The sequence below is a fragment of the Lathyrus oleraceus genome, chromosome 7 (assembly GCF_024323335.1).
Source record: "Lathyrus oleraceus cultivar Zhongwan6 chromosome 7, CAAS_Psat_ZW6_1.0, whole genome shotgun sequence".
Lineage (NCBI taxonomy): Eukaryota > Viridiplantae > Streptophyta > Magnoliopsida > Fabales > Fabaceae > Lathyrus > Lathyrus oleraceus.
Window position 1 is genome coordinate 521,900,646 of NC_066585.1, and position 16,661 is coordinate 521,917,306.

Genomic DNA, 16,661 nt, shown 5'->3' on the forward strand with positions numbered 1-16,661 from the left:
GGATTTCGGTAGTAAGTTCACATATGACCTACTAACCCGAATAAAGGAAAAGATGCTACAACAAGTTCACATATGACCTGACAACGCTGGGGAATATCAAGAAGTTCTGACAGCAGGTTCAGGTATGACCTAACAAACTCAGAAAAATTCAAGAAGAGTGTATCAACATGTTCATATATGACCTGATAATACTGGAACAATCATAGAGAAAGACTCTTCAGAACAGGTTCATATATGACCTGACACTGGAATAAGGTCCAACAACAGGCTCATATATGACCTGAATAGTATTGAACAAACAAAGGGAAAAATCTTCAGGACAGGTTCATATATGACCTGACACCGGAATAAAGCTCAACAACAGGTTCATATATGACCTGAATAGTATTGAACAAAAGGAAAAAACTCTTCAGAGCCGGTTCAAGTATGACCTGACCCCGGAATAAAAGCTCAACAACAGGTTCATATATGACCTGAATAGTATTGAACAAAAATTGGAAAAACTCCTCAGAGCAGGTTCAAGTATGACCTGACCCCGGAATAAAAGCTCAACAACAGGTTCATATATGACCTGAATAGTATTGAACAAAATTGGAAAAACTCTTCAGAGCAGGTTCAAGTATGACCTGACCCCGGAATAAAAGCTCAACAACAGGTTCATATATGACCTGAATAGTATTGAACAAAAATTGGAAAAACTCTTCAGAGCAGGTTCAAGTATGACCTGACCCCGGAATAAAAGCTCAACAACAGGTTCATACATGACCTGAATAGTATTGAACAAACAGAGAAAGAATCTTCAGAACAGGTTCATGTATGACCTGACACCGGAATAAAGCTCAACAACAGGTCCATATACGACCTGAATGGTATTGAACAAAAATTGGATTTGAAAATGACTGCGAAAACCGGATGTGGGTTTAAGGGCACCAAATACAAACTGGAATCAAAGGTCATAGGATCATAGGATCGACAACAAGACCTGAGTCAATGCAAAATGAGCACGAAGTACATTTCGGCTATGCATGATTTGAATTTCCTTTTATGCATGATATATGAATGATCATGATTATGAGAATGCTGACACTGGGCAGACTGGGAGTTTGTAAAGGCTTTTTATGGAAGCTCATGATTCCTCAACACCGAGAACTCAACCAAATATTTTATGATAGATGTTGTCAAAGGAGGATTCTATCCAGTTTGATGGCCACGGCTTAGCCAATGGATCCTTTTGGAGGATTAATGAATCGTGCTAGCATAATTTTTGGGCACTCGTCTTAGACTCAATAGTTGTTGAGGTATGGCAGAATTTGTTTGAGCAGTTTGAAAGCACGAAGAAAGAGGTTCTGCCCCTCTGTGGCTCATCTCGCCCCAATTTGTTGGGTCTTTGGAAATGTTCACCTTGAAAGTGAGTTTGGAAACCACTTGCCATGAGACTACCTCGAGATGGCTTGCTGTCGCATTGCGCGAAAAACCGGCGGGAAAAGAAAGAACAACAGAGCCGCCACCGTGCGTTATTTATCCCAAAAGAGGGAAAGGAAACGCTCAGAGTAAACCTGGAAAGAACATGGTCTCGCGACCAAAGAGAATGGGTTCGGGAGTCGGTTATGCGAAGGGAAGGTATTAGCACCCCTACGCATCCGTAGTACTCTACGGGATCCACGCACAAAAGGAAGGAAAATTGGTTGCTAAACACTGCTCAAATACTCACACACACTGGCTGAAAGAGACAAAGGAACTGACTGAAACTGACTCGGCAGGATGTCGCATCCTGGGCCTACTTAGTCTATCAGGCATAGACATCAGAGTCGAAGTAGTTCGGACTGGGGAAACGACACATGCTCGCTAGGATATCGCATCCTATGCATACGTATCTTCTCGGACGAGAGAAGAATCAGAGCATTCGTAGCTCGGCTGACACGCACACAAACAAAACAAGACACAGGCAAACGTGGAGCCCGACTGCCAATCACTGGACTTATATCAGCATCCGAACCTAAAACACACGCAAAGAGGCAAACATGGAGCCCAAATGCCAATCACTGGACTTACATTGACATCCGAACCTAAACACACACACACTGGAACCCAAATGCCACTCGATGGACTTACATCAGCTTCCAAGCACACAACAACACAACAGGTTGATAGGGAGTCGGGGACTCAGCCTATAACTGTCAAACACACACAAACAGACAGACAGCAAATGCTAAGGAGTCACAGACTCGAGCCTAGCAAAGGTCAGACAACACACACAAAAGAAAGAAAAGGCGCCCGGAGAGATCAGCTCAATCTCCTGCCTACATACTTCATCTGGTATGAAGATCAGGGCGATGTAGTTCCCCTACGCAGGGATAAAGGACTAGCCTAACCAGATAACAGAGGGAGACACAACTAGGGAGACTACGACTCGAGCCTAGATGTTATCATGCAAAATCATCCCTAAGTTAAGGTTTCTAGCTAACTGGCACAGGGAGCCAGCCTATCCTAGTCATGACTTGCACAGGGAGCAAGCCACACACACACTTAACTTGCACAGGAAGCAAGCCAAGCAAAACCTAACTTGCACAGGAAGCAAGTCTAAACTAATCCTGACTCGCACAGGAAGCAAGTCAAACAATCCTAACTTGCACAGGAAGCAAGTCAAACAATCCTACAAGCACAGATAGCACACGCTATACACAAACAAGTGGCTCAAACAAGGGTTAGGTTTTAGTCAAGGGGTCATATCAACCTCAACAAACAAACCTCTGGAACGGGGTGAATGTGCTCTTAACCTTGCCATTGAGGGGCTAAGGTGAAGCAGATGAAAGGATGAAGTGAGGATGAGACCTCACAGCTCTTATCCCTGGCCTGGGAGAGCTCAAGACAAGAATGTGTGGGTTCAGAAAGTGGGAACCCTTCTACACATTTAAAACTGACTCAACTGTACAATTGTACAAGATCTTGGGTTTGTATCTGAAATGCATCAACACAGTGGTGTGAGCAAAGCAGATGACACACTGAATAGTGGGGGATAGACTGCATATCCCTACCTTCCACCAATTGCCTCTTCACTTAGGAGGACTTTGACTCTATGCAAGGACAAAGTTAAACATCCACAAACATTGCCTCTTAAGGAGGGCTTCAGACAGTTGCCTGGCAAAGTAACAGGCCAGGTCTTCCAGACTACATGAAGACAAAGAGACATACCTCAATGCAAATTGCTTATACAAGCAAAGCAAAGCAAAAAGTTCACAAGGAACTAAGCAACTAAAGCACCTGAAACAGTCAAGCAGATGTTAGTATGCAACTTCAAACAAAGCAAAAAGAATCAGAGGTCAACAGTTAATCAGAGGCCAATGGATGTGCAAGGCACAAGGCTTAAGGCATGTGAGCCAAGCCACCTACAAAACAAAGAGGTTAGGCAATGATATTTGAGCAAGCTCAATCAAAAGAATTGGTCTCAATGGCCATTTGATGGTCAACCTGAAAACACAAGCTCAAAGGTGAGTAACAGGACCACTAGGGCAAGCCTAGGGTCAAAAGTGAATGAGAAAGTCAAAACAGCAAGGGGCGAGTATCCAAAATCATGTTCAAACAATTAGGAAACAAAACCAATTGGGCTCACATTCATATCAATCAATATCATCATTTCATGAACCATTTAGGTCAAAACATGGCAAACAGAAGCTCATAGAAGTCAACAGCAAGACTTGCATCAAAAGCAATCTAAACATTTTCCAAAAATCACCAAATAAATCATGATCAAAACTAACACATAGCATGGTAAGCATGTCAAATTTCATCCCATTTGGACAAGTGGAAGGCAGTCAATGAAAATAAGAAAGTCAAAGCAATTTTGAACATGCTCAATGAAGTCAACCAAACATGCATCAACTTAGAAAAATCATAAGTCAAGAATGGTGTATGATAAATGAATGGGATCAAAACCATGGCAAAGATGAGGATGTCTAGTTATCTCATGTAAAATTTCATGTCCATCCAATAAAGTATGAGAATTTCACAAATGAAATGGGAACATGTGTCACACAAAGTCAACATTTGACTAGGCAGGGAAGAAAAATCTCAAACAAATGGAAAATAGTTCAATTAAATCCAAGAAAATTCACAAGTCAACTAGACATACAAGAGTAGGTTCATGCAAAATTTGGGGTCATTTGGATGTAAGGAAGCATGGTAATGAAAATCATGAAGTTGGTCATCAATGGTGTGACACAAATTATCACACCCTAATTCAAAAAATCATAACTCACAAACCACAAATGATAAATTCACAATCTCTACACCAAAATCACCATGAATGTGTCTAGTTTAAGCACAAAAAATTTGGGAGTCATTGGATACATTCTCATCATTTCACAATTGATTTGGCAAAGTGTACAAAATTTGGTCACATGTCACAAATCCTAAGGCCATTTAAAAACCACTCATCCAAAAATTCTGGAAAAATAATGATAAAAAAGTAGAGATTATGGTGAACACAACACAAAAAATCCCATTCAAATTGGATGAAAATTGAAGCTTTTATGATTTTTGCAAGATTGGTGATTTGAATGTGAAATTAATTGAATTAATATTTGAGAAAATGGCATTTTGGTAATATTTTGGCCCACTAATCAAAACACGGTCGTTTTGGCCTTACAAATGAAATGTTCCTATTGGTTAGAGGGAAACCAACCATGCATGCACGAAAATGGACAAAAAATCTGGGCAAAATGCATTTGGGGATTAGGGTTCATGTTCAAAAATCATGATTTCACAATCTTGTCCAAAAATCAAAATTGAATATATGGAAATGATCAGCAAGCAATGGCAAACAAGAATCTATCACCTTTTTTCATTAAAACCTCGTGTGTATCATGAATCGAGCACAAACACATTTCCACACTAAACTTGTTTCCAAAATAGCTTTATGAACACACAACCATTTCAAAAAATAAACACATCATGATAACCAGCATAGAAAGACCTTTTGAAAACATATCACAATTTAACAAAATAGGGAGGTCGAGTTTTTACCAAACTTGAAGGGCAGTAGAGATTCAGCTGGTATTTTGATAATTTTGAAGTGAAACTTTTGCCCTAGAGCTTTGCCTTGATGTATGATGAAGGTTGCTCTTTGTCAAATGCTTGTGTAATGTCCATTCAACATGATGGAAGGGTGTGCTGCTTTGTGTTGCTGTGTTATATTGGCAAGGCTAGGTTTCTTGAGGATGTCAAGTTGGTTGTGGTAAGCTGCTAATTTCATGGCAGGAAGTGTTGTGTATGGATGATGAAAACATATTGCAAGGCTAGGCTTGGTTTGAAGACAGAAAATGGAAATGGCCAAAAGCAGCAAGGTGGTTTAAGAGAGTGTATGAAGTTGGTTAGGTTTTGTTGGTTATATTGGCAAGCAGGATTTGAAGAAGCAAAGCAGGGTTGGACTGGCTTGTAGCAAGGTTGTCACTTTGATGCTTTTTGACAGCAAAAGGAATGCAAAGCAAGGGTGTATGCAGTTGGTCATGTGTTAGGCTCTTTGCTTTTGCTGCAGTTGGATGGTGCTGCTGTCAGTTTCTTATGACAGAAAAGTCTCCCTAAAATCTGCTGTTGAAGGTCCAAGGCATGGTCATGAAAGATGGGCAGATGTGGTACTGAGCCAAGCCAGCTCTTTTGAGTTTGGACAGGAGATTTAAAATGCCAAGGCCAACTGAATGCAGTTTTGGATTAGTTTGTGCTTCTTGGTTGGTCTGTTGGTTAGCAGGTTTTGAAACACAAGGCAAGGCCAAATGGATGCAGTTAGGAGGAGTGACCTTTTTGCTGCAAAATATGTTTCATTTTGATGAATGCTAGTGGTTCAACATAATGAAAGGTTGGTGAAAAGGCAATGGTTAGGTTTTGTTCATTGGAAGTTTGGAATGATTTTGGTCAATGCATCAGAAGTGAAGCTTGAGAAATGTGTAGTTTTTCTTGTGGTTAGAGGCTGCTGCAGTGTTATCCAAAATAATAGAAAAGTTTTTATGCCAACTAACAAGGTGAGGTTTTTGAGGATATGAACAAATGGCTTTTTTGCTGCTATTACTGTTCTCCCATGACAGAAAAATTGCCTGAATTCTGCTGCTTGGTATATGGCATGGTATGGTCTCTTTGAATTGCACAGCAGGGTGAGGTTTTGAGCAATTGCCAAGGTTTTTCCCTTGCTGCAGGATGTTGTGACAGGTTTTTTTGAAGAATGGCCAAGGGTGTGTGGTAATGCCTCAGTGTAGTTCTCTTGATTTTTCTATCCCCTCTGGCTTGTGTGCCTGCTACTTGTTTTTTCATTTTGACAGAAAAAATGATGTGATGCACTCTGCTAGGTTGTGGTACAGTCCAAGGCATTGTTGTGTTCTTTTAGTTGTAACAGACTTTTGCAAGGCCAGTGAGATGATTCTTGAGGGAGTGAGTTGTATGCCATGCTGCTGTTAATGCTCTTGTCCTTGACAGCAAAAATGGTGGATGAAAAATCTTGTTGTGGACAGTACAAGTTATGGTTCATGAATTGGATTTGTTGCAAACATGTCCTTTTGCCAATGTTCAAGTAAGCTAGTAAGGCCATATGTACTTGTTGGTTATTTGGCTGCAAAATGTGTGCATAATGACAGAGAAAGGCCTCTAAGAACTCTGTTTTGATGAGTACAAGGCATGGCTCAAATGCAAGTATGGATGGCATGGTGAAATTGTACTTTTATCCAAATTTCAAGCAAGTTGAAGAATGGCTTCATGTACTGCATAATTGAGCTTGCAAACACATTTTAAATGACATTTCTGAGCTGTTCCAATTGGCCAAATGGTAGAAAAAGGTTTATATCAAAAAGTCAAACATTGGTCAAACTTGCATTTAAATGAGAAAAGTCAAAATATGCCATTTTGATTGGTGAAGTTTTGGCTCATGAAATTTATATTTTTGGAAAGAGGGGATCAAATGTGACTTGTAGGAAAAAACCCCACCAAAATTGGCCAAACGGTTTGAGAGATATGGCCCTTTGAAGTTCAAGATTTTCTGAAATCGATTCGATCATAACTTGCCAACCACACATGGGAATTGAGAGTTCTAGGACTTTTTGGAAATGGGAGAACAAGATCTTCAACTTTCATGTTGGGCAAAAATTCATTTGAGGCTTGTATCATGATGTAAGTTTGAGGATCAAGACTTTCCATTTATGGCAGGTTTCAGTTACAGGCCCAGTTTCCATTTTGGGAAATCTTTGATCTGGCTTCAAATTGTTCCATGATGGTGTTTGGCATGATATATGATGACTATTTGGCCATGAATGAGCTCTCACAAACCAATTCCAATCATCAAATCACTGATTAAATGGACAGTTGACCAACAGTTGACTTTTAGGGTTTCTGCCTGACTGAACCTCTTCTGATGAATTCCAAACCCTAATTCCTTGAGATCTTGACTTTAAATGATGTCCCAAGACATATGAACTCTTGGTTATTGATCATGGTGCGCAAATTCCACAAGAATGGCCACCATCCACTGCTTTGACTGACTATTGACTTTTTAGGGTTTCTGGCTGTTTGTGTATGAACTGATGACCTCTGAGCCTTCAACCCTTGCCTTGAACACTTCAAATGGACCACCAAGTCATGTGAACTTGTTGGACAAACCCTAGGCCTTGGCTCCTTGAGAATCACCCTTGCTTGATTGGTTGACTGATCTCCTGATCAGTTTGACCTAATTTTTGATTGCTTGCTCTTGAGGCAACTGAGGGACAATGCAAATGCTATGCAATGGATCATGATATGCTATGACCTAACATGAAAATGTATGTACAATGATAGGTGCAAATTTGAGGTGCTACACTTGCCCCAAGTGTTTGAAACTTGCAATGGTCTGAACTTGACTAACCAAATGTTGGAATGGTAGACTCTTGATTGACTTTCCTTGGATAGTTGGACTTATTGAGCTCTGAGGTGGCTTGCCCCAGTCTCAGTCTTGAAGCAAATTACTCTTTGGCTAACTGAACCATGGAGTGATTGGACTTACTGAGCTCTGAGGTGGCTTGTCCCGGTCTGGTTCTTGAAGCAGATTACTCTTGGCTATATGACCCTTAGGGTGACTAGCTCGAATTAACTGATGCTCAAAGTGATTTGCCCCTGACTAGACTTCTTTCACTCCATCAAGTTCCTCAACTGTGTATTGAATTTCTTTGATGCTAAGTATTGACTCGCAAATAAGATTGTTCATTCAAAAATGGTAATTTTAATTCAATGCTTATGCAAAAATTTGAAATCAAAATTTATTGATATGAATGGGTGAAATATAGTGAGCGAGTCGTTGATAAGAACACAATGGTGATCAAGTCATTCACAGTATGCAAGTTGGTGCCATCAAATGATTAACAAAAATCATTTGGAGTCAAGTTAACACAACCTTGTTATAGTATGCTTTCAAAATAAACCCTGCCTCAATTAGGTCTTTTAAGGGTTGTAACGTGGTCTGGTTCACGGTTTTTTGAAACAAAAGGATATAAGGCTCAAAATTTATTTTTACCCACCCCTTCTTCTTGATGATCTCGAGATCCTACGTTCAGCTAATTCGATACACGCATTCGAATTCCAAGAGAGTTCGAAGGTGTGATGGGGATTCAAGACGAATTTTCTTGAAATGGCAGTCACCTTATTTTGTTTTTGTCGAGGATTTAATGACCTCTTTTGATTGTTTTTCCTTATCCTTGATTTTTCCTGGACCGCTTCTTTGAAGCTTTCGGTCCATCGGGATGCCCTGACTTTTGCCTAAGTCATTTTGTGGTATTTGACTTAGCGGACCTTTTTTATTCTTTAAAGGTATTGACTGCCACATTATTGGTAGATAAGGATCAACCAACACTAATTTTAGCTTTTCTCAACTTCTTCGACACCTCAACATGTGCGCGAAGGATAACATGTGGTTGAACCTAATTGGAGGGCGTACATATGGACGATTTTTTTTGAAAGATCGAATGCATGATCAAACTATCTGAACACGACTACCCTGCCCCAGGTTAAGATTAAGGGTTTTAGATCTGAAATAAACACCAACTTCTAGGCTCAAAGTGGTTGACTAGGGATTAACTCCTTATCTCTTCAGTGTTTGGGAATTTGAAACAATGCCTTACATCATCGACAAGGTTTTACTCAAAAGCATACCACAACAATTTCAGGTGTTTTATTTTCATCATCCTCCCTCCAATCTTTGTTAACACAACGGTTTGATAAACAAAAATGAATGAGAGGAGTATTTTTGTTTTTGTTTTTTTAACATAAATGAAAAACGAGTGAATACGAATGGATCAATTCAAAAGATGCATAAGCATTTCATTAATCTTACCAATTCAAAGAAAACAACAATGCTTAAAAGCAATTAATAATCAACATGCAAGGAAACTACAAAAGAAGTGCTGAAATAGCCAAATGATTGCCAGCTCTAGGGAATTGACTTCTTCAAACTTGAAGGTTTGGATCAACAAGCTTTTTGACATTGGCATGATGATCTTCAAATTCTTTTCCTTCATTCTCATCGTTGAACGCAACCTTCTTGAATCCACTACTCACTTCTCCTTTTCTTTCATTGGTATGGGTCGTGACATTGGAAATCCAAGGCGGTATCTCAACGCTCTTACCAGGAAACAATGATAGCTTATTAGCCATATCCCTGACATCTTCCTTGTGGAACAAAACCTTTAGGGTTTTCAAGGGTCCTTTCCCTTTCTCATTATCTGGCCCAGAAATCAAGGTATATGTACCTGAGCCTTCCTCCTTGAGTGTTGGTGACCTTATGCCAATCAATCCTTGCAGCTTGAGCTTAAAACTCTTGCATTCCTCGATGGAGTGCCCCATTGTTCCAGTATGGTATTCGCACTTGATCTTCGGGTGATCTTCTTCAAAGACTAAGCTCTTTTTGTTAATCAACCCTCGCACCAAGGCTTTCAGCGCTAAGCAAGAATCCAGGTCATGTCCCAATGCTCCTTTATGGAATTCACATGTTGTGTTTGGATTGTACCATGACAGGTATGGTGACACAGGTGTGAGAGCTCGAGGGGTCACCAAAGCATTTTGGATCAGTTGCGGGAAGAGCTTGCTGTATGGCACCGGAATCGAGTCATTGTGATCCTTGTTCCTCTTGTTCTGATTCTGATTTTTGTTCTGAACCTGGCTTTGGCGACTTTGAGGAGCAATAGCCAGAGGATGTTGATGATGACGTCTTGAGGGAGGTCCATATACTGGTAAATGAGGAGTTGCCACATAGAACTTCCCTTGACTTGGGGTAACACCAGATGGATGTGGAGTAGTAGCTCTCTTGGTTGCAGCAGTGTATATTGGGTGACCCTCTCTTCCCAACAGGACTTGCAGGGTTTCCAAGACCCATCTCATTTGGCTCTTCAAAAGATTAAGTTCCTCCTTCAGTGCTTCTTGGCTTTTCCTTAGCTCGTCCATCATATCTCGAGACATGGTTCTTTGTTCTAAACGTGTGTTGAGAATCACTTTGCTGATCACGGACAAAGGATGGATGAGTTTTTTTGTACTTTGTCTGGAAAATGACATGCGTTATGATGAGATGCAGATGCAATGAAATGTGAATGAATGCAATGCAAGCCATGCATATTTGTGTTTTTTTTTCAATACACGGGTTCAAAAGTCCGAGGTACTGATAAATTTGATTGCTTTTCCAAAACGGGGTTCTCACCGGGTATGATCTAGGGTTACAAAGGTTCCTAAAGTCATGGATCCATTAGACTGTTTTCTACCTGCGGCAACTTACTTGCCGGGCATCAACTCCATCTAAAGAATCTACTCTAAGTGAGGTTCTCGCATCGATCCAACGAGAAATACATCTCGCAGACCCACACTACGCAACCATCTTTCCTAGTTGGGCAAAGAACTAAGGTTCTACAAATGGTTCTCAGAGTCATGGATCCTAAAGAAAATATCGAAGCTTACGGTAACTTACTTGCCGAGCGACAACATCCTCTCAAGAATCTACTCTAAGTAAGGTTCTCGTACCGACCCAACGAGAAATACATCTCGCGGACCCGCACTACTCAACCTCGTCCTATCTTATGTTTTTACTCGAGACTCGGGTAAAAAGTCTCTCCCACAAGGTTTGCAATCGGAGTATCCAAGTACCAAACCATAGTCGAACCAATACAACAGATTCATATCAATATGACAATAGAGATAGTAAAAATAATAAAGAAAAGCCACATAGGTAATCAAACAAAGGCACACAAACGACCTAACTAGGCCTGACTCACTTAGGGATGTTCGATTATTCCCCAGCAGAGTCGCCATCTGTCGCACCTCGAAAAAATGGGGATACGACTTCAAAGCGAAGCGCAATCGCACGCTCACAATGATGGACTGAACAGAGTCGCCACCGAACTTTATTTATTCCTAAAAAGGAAAGGGGAAATATCGATAAAACCCAAGACAAAAGAAAGGATAAGATATGGTCATCGCAACCAATATCCGGGTTCGGGAGTCGATTACGCAAGGGGAAGGTATTAGCACCCCTCACGTCCGTTGTACTCAACGGGAACCATTAGGTCAGTTGTGTGCGTTAATGTTAATTTGAAATGTTAGGCTTTTCAGTTTATTAGGTGGGAAAGAAAGAGTAAAATCAAAAGAGATGTTTTTGGATTTTTGACGAAGGACTAAACCTAAGTTTTTTATTAGTGGGCCTGACAAGATTTAAAAATCCTGCTCCTACGTATCTCAAAAGAGAAATCAAGGCTTACGTAGTTCTGGGTAGAAAAATGTTTGTTTGTTGGTCGATTTTAGCGAAAGCTATACTATATTAATCGACGAAAACATTGTTTTACCCAAAACAGCTGAGGAGTGGACGCATACCACACATCGAACGGATTTATAAATCTACATTCGGAAAAGCGTCATTTATCTCTACTCATCAATCGTGGCCGAAACATTGTTTTGTATCACTTAAGACAATATATTTTCCATTTATGAAAAAGGTTTTTGATTAGTCGCACGGCGGCGAGAAAAGGGTTTGATTAGTTGGATGTATTTTGAGTGATGGCGAGAACTTGGATGAGCGAGATATACATCTCGAATCCTAGCCTCAGGAGTGCACGGTATACACCATGTTCCATTTCCATCTTTATTGAAAAAGTATTAAGGTAGGAATTAGGTATTTTGAAGTTTGAAAGACGAGTACTTGTGACCTACAAGCTCTTACAACTTGGGTCTAATACTCGGGACCACGTCTGGACATTCCACCCAGGCAGTCTGTTTCTTTCCAATATTTGTTAAGAAAATGATTCGAATATTTATAAATGTTTTTGGAGGGAAGACGAATATTTATGGCTTGCAAGCTCTTACAGCTTGAGCCTAATATTCGGGATTACAACTGGATATTCCCTCCAGGTAATCTTTTTCTTCACGTTTTATTTAGAAAATGATTTGAATATTAAATTAAAACAATTAAAGCACCGAGGTTTGAAATTATTGAAAGTTAAGTTGATGTTGCTTAAGAGCTCATTGTAAGAAGGCCCAAGAGTAAGCCACGGGACCGGAAACAAACTGAAATCGAAAGCGACCGAATTTAACTTCAAGCTAACTTAGAATGAACTAATGTATTAATCACTCTATAAGAAACCGAGCAACAAAATTTATGCGTCTAAATGATTTTCAAAAGTTAAATTGGATTTTAACTCCGAAATCGTAACGCAATAATAAATCAAGCAACAATCAAGCACATTATTATTATTACGATAGTGTCATAATTATTTACATCAATTCAAATTAATCGAAAAGTAAAAATTAAGCACAACACGCACGCATTATCCACAATAAATTTTGTATTGCTACAAAATCGACATAAAGCTAATAACAAAATAAAGTGTGAGAACAAAATCAACACATTATATATATATATATATATATATTATATATATATATATATATATATATATATTATATATATATATTATATATATATTAATATATATATATGTATATATATATATTAATATATATAATATTTAAAAAAGGAAAAAATTATATGTATATAAACTAATCAAAACTAACGAGAATATATATATATATATATATATATATATATTATATATATATAATATATATATATATATATATATATATATATAAAAAGGAAAAAATTATATGTATATAAACTAATCAAACTAACGAGAATATATATTATATATATATATATATATATATATATATATATATAGATATATATATATATATATATAATATTATATAATATATATAATATATAAAAAGGAAAAAATTATATGTATATAAACTAATCAAAACTAACGAGAATATATATATAATATATATATATATATATATATATATATATATATATATATATATATATATATATATATATATATATATATATATATATATTATATATATATATATATATATATATAACTGAAAATTTTATACATGTAAATTTAAAAAGAAGAACTAACAAATATATGTGCTATGATTATATAAAAAAAAAATGTATAAGTAATATAAACTATAAAACTAACGAGAATATATATATAAAAGAAAGAAGAATCTATATAAACTAAAAACTGAACACATACATATATACATATAAAATTTAACAATATATATACATGTATTAAAACTAAAACAGAAAGATATAAATATATAACTAAGAAAAATTAAAAGTGAATATATTATAAAAACTAAAAAGAGAAGATTAGTATGTGAGTGTGTATGAAGTATGAGGAAAGAAATAAATTAAAAATAAAATAATAAAAAGGTAGTGTTTATGGTTTACATGAAAAAGGGGTGGTCATGAAGAAATATGGTGGAGAAATCAAGTGAAACTACCACACAGAAGAACCACTTTCTTCTTTTACATTTTTCTTTTTTGTTTTTGAGTTTTCTAATGAAAGAGAGAAAGTAAATTGGTAAAGAGGAATTTCATCACGAGAGTTAGAATAAAAAATGAAAATGAGGTGAAGATTAAATGGTTGAACAGTAGTAGACACAACATATTTGTGGAAGTGTTTTCTTGGGTTGTTTAATCGTGGGGGAGAAAAGATCCCAAGTATTCATGTTAACATTTTTTTCACACTCAGACCAAGAATCATCGGACGCCGTTTTTTGTTCTCCCCCCCTTCTTGTTATGGCCAAGTGGTATATATAGTGACATATAGGGTTTCTATTATTTATATAAAGACCACAATGCCCTTGGAGTGATTTTAGAGTGAAAAAAATAACTTTAAACTAATTAATTCAAATAAAATCAAATTACTTTAAATAATAAAAAAAAAATCAGACGGATTACACACTAAATTCTATTTATTTTTGTGGACATGTTAACAAAAAGATAAAAATAAAAAGACTCAAAATGAATAAAAATCGGACGCAAAAGTGCTAGAAAAATTAAAATGAATGCACCAAAATGATCAGTGTGAAATAAACTTATTGGAAAAATACAACGTTTCTTTTAATTTTGAAATAAATTTGATCGGTTAAATAGGCTCGAGCTGATCAAAAAAGTGGCCGAAAAATTAGCTGAAAAATAAATCGAGCATACCAGGTTAAACTACGTGAAACGTAGATTAATAAAACTGATGTCTGCAAGCTTGATTTTGAAACTTTTTCGCCCGCTATTTTGACACACATTTGATAATTGGCTCAACCGGTTTGTCTGTAAATCTGAAAATTCATTTCGACTGACATTCTAGGCATTATGCGGTATGGAATGCATGTTATGGTATGCAAAGATGCAACGATTATGACGAATGTGTTAAATCGGCGATTCAGGGTCAAAATTGGGGTGTGGCAGGTATGAACCAGCATATACTGCCTTAGTCGGCGAGCAGCCCAGACCAAAGCACAGCAAGTTTTCTCGAGCAGTGAATATCTTGTTTCACAGTCGGTAAACTTTTTGCTAAGGTAGTATATGGCATGCTCTTTTCGACCAGACTCGTCATGCTGCCCCAATACACACCCCATAGACCCCTCGAGGACTGTCAGGTACAGAATTAACGGTCTTCCCTCCACAGGAGGCATCAGAATCGGAGGCTCCTGCAAATATTCTTTTATTTTTTCAAATGCCACTTGGCAATCATTATTCCACCTGACCGTTTGATCTTTTCTTAACAGCTTGAATATAGGTTCACACGTGGCCGTTAGATGAGATATGAACCGTGAAATGTAGTTCAATCTACCTAAGAAACCACGAACCTCCTTCTCCGTTCTCGGTTCAGGCATTTCTCTTATTGCTTTCACTTTAGCAGGATCAACCTCGATTCCTTTCTCGCTTACAATGAACCTCAGCAATTTACCGGACCGCACTCCGAACGTGCACTTGTTCGGATTCAACCTCAGTCTGAACTGTCTCAGCCGGTCAAACAACTTGGCCAGATCTACCAAATGCCCCTCTTCTGTTTGGGACTTTGCTATCATGTCATCAACATAGCATTCGATTTCATGATGAATCATATCATGAAACAAAGTCACCATGGCCCTCTGATAAGTAGCACCAGCGTTTTTGAGACCGAATGGCATCACCTTATAACAAAAGGTACCCCATGGTGTGATGAACGTTGTTTTCTCCATATCATCTAGCGACATTTTGATTTGATTATATCCAGAAAAGCCATCCATGAAAGAAAACACCGAGAATTGAGCTGTATTATCTACTAACACATCGATGTGAGGTAGTGGAAAATCATCTTTTGGACTAGCTCTGTTCAGATCCCGGTAGTCCACACACATTCTCACCTTCCCATCCTTCTTCGGGACTGGTACAATATTCGCAACCCATGGCGGATAATTTGTGACAGCAAGGAAACCAGCATCCCACTGCTTCTGCACTTCCTCTTTAATCTTCATTGCCATGTCAGGTCGAGTTCTGCGCAACTTCTGCTTCACTGGAGGACACTCAGATCTCAACGGTAGCTTGTGCACAACAATATCGGTATCCAATCCTGGCATATCTTGATAAGACCAGGCAAAGATGTCGACATACTCTTTCAACAATGCCACCATTCTGCTCTTTACACTTTCCTCCAAAGCGGCCCCGATTTTCACCTCTTTCTTGACCTCATCGGTACCCAGATTTACGACCTCAATCGGCTCTTCATGCGGCTGAATCACCTTCTCCTCTTGTTTCAACAACCTGGCTAATTCCCCTGGCAGTTCACAATCTTCTTCGTCTTCTTCCTCAGCAAGATAGATCGGATTGTCGAAGTCATACAAGGGTGTAACAGGATTGTTATCAATGAGATCCGGAGAGGAGTCGCATCTGCATGAATGTTGATTCATGCATTGCTTTAGAACCGGTGTGAGAAAATTGAAAAAGAAAAATGAAAACATTGCCATTTTTATTTTGTTTTTATTTTTAAACTGCAAAAATAAATGAAAAACAGGGAACACCGCTTTTTATTGAAAAACATCCTTTTATTTATGATGCAAAAATCTTGCAAATTTAAACATGAGGTGGCCCTTACAATGGACCATTACGTGTCGGGCAACACATAAGGTTTGCATGCATATAAGATCAAAACAAGAAAAATATTACTCTTCAAGGAGAGTGACCCGGATGATCTCTTCAGCCCTCCAGTTCTGGATTCCCATCCCTGGTGCACACGGCTTTATCCATTGGTCCATGTCGCAGTCACTATCAGTATCTT